Source organism: Triticum dicoccoides, chromosome 7B, assembly GCF_002162155.2.
Source record: "Triticum dicoccoides isolate Atlit2015 ecotype Zavitan chromosome 7B, WEW_v2.0, whole genome shotgun sequence".
Classification (NCBI taxonomy): domain Eukaryota; kingdom Viridiplantae; phylum Streptophyta; class Magnoliopsida; order Poales; family Poaceae; genus Triticum; species Triticum dicoccoides.
Genome location: NC_041393.1, coordinates 96,754,841 through 96,756,401, shown reverse-complemented (window position 1 = coordinate 96,756,401; position 1,561 = coordinate 96,754,841).

Genomic DNA, 1,561 nt, shown 5'->3' with positions numbered 1-1,561 from the left:
GCAATAAGACTCGTCCCGACGGGTCCCTCGAGCGTTACGAAGCTCGTTGGGTGGTGCACAGATTCCGTCAGCACGCTGGAGTCAACTTCACCGACACTTTTGCTCCAGTTGTCAAACCGGGCACGATTCATGCAGTCCTTCAGCTTGCGGTCTCTTGCGCGTGGCCGGTGCATCAGATGGATGTGTCGAACACGTTCCCGCATGGCCATCTCTTGAAGAAGGTCTTCTATCAGCAACCCACTGGTTCCATCGATGTGGCTCACCCTGATCATGTGTGGCTGCTCTCCCGCTCCTTATACGGGTTGAAGCAGGCCCCTCGAGCTTTGTACCAGTGCATCGCCGCCTTCCTGCAACAGCTTGGGTTTTGAGCTACTCGCTCCGACGCCTCGCTGTTTGCCTACCATCAGGGTCAGGCGACTGCTTACCTGCTCCTCTACGTCGATGACATCATCCTGACGACAGCGAGCTTCTTCGACAGCTTACTGCTCGCCTGAGTGTTGAGTTCGCCATTAAGGACCTCGGTCCATTGCACTACTTCCTCGGGATTGAGGTGGTGCGACGCGCCGATGGGTTCTTGCTCCATCAGCAACAGTACGCCCAGGACCTTCTTGAGCGGGCAGGCATGCTTAACTGCAAACCTGTCCCCACGCCTGTCGACACGAAGGCCAAGGTCTCTGCGCTCGACGGCTCGCCATGCCAGATGCGGCGTTTTATCGCTCCATCGTCAGCGCGCTCCAGTACTTGACGCTCACTTGGCCGGATCTGCAGTATGCCGTCTAGCAGGTGTGCCTCCACATGCACGCTCCTCGCAACACTCACTGGAACCTGGTGAAGTGGATTCTTCGGTACATCCGCGGCACCACGGCTCTAGGTCTCACGTTGACGGCCTCGTCCTCGACCGACCTCGTTGCCTACAGTGAAGCCGATTGGGCTGGCTGTCCGGACACACGACGCTCCACTTCCAGCTACTGTGTCTAACTAGGACCCTCGCTCATATCGTGGTCGTCTAAACGGCAACCCACGATATCTCGCTCCAGCGCCGAGGCTGAGTATCTCGTTGTGGCCAATGCTGTCGCCGAGTGCTCGTGAATCCGGCAACTTTTCCAGGAGTTGCTCCTTGACATTTCGACGGCCACCATTGTCTACTGTGACAATGTCTCAGCGGTCTACCTCTCCACCAACCCCGTTCATCATCGTCGCACGAAGCACATTGAGCTTGATATTCACTTCGTGTGTGAGCAGGTCGCTCTCGGACGCGTCGGTGTTCTGCACGTTCCTACTGCTCAGCAGTTTGCCGATGTCATGACCAAGGGGTTACCGATGCCTACATTTGAGGAGTTCCGGTCCAGTCTATGTGTCACCGATGACGTATCAACTGCGGGGGGTGTTGAACATATTGTGTAGGCCTACACGCATGTATATGGTTAGGATAATCTCCTACCGGCCCCGCCTCTAGTTTCCTTGTACAGATGAGGCTGAGGACTCTCCTTGTATATATATACGTGCGTTGTGCATCCGATCAATATCGAGAATTGCATTGCCTTCCAACACTTCTAAATCT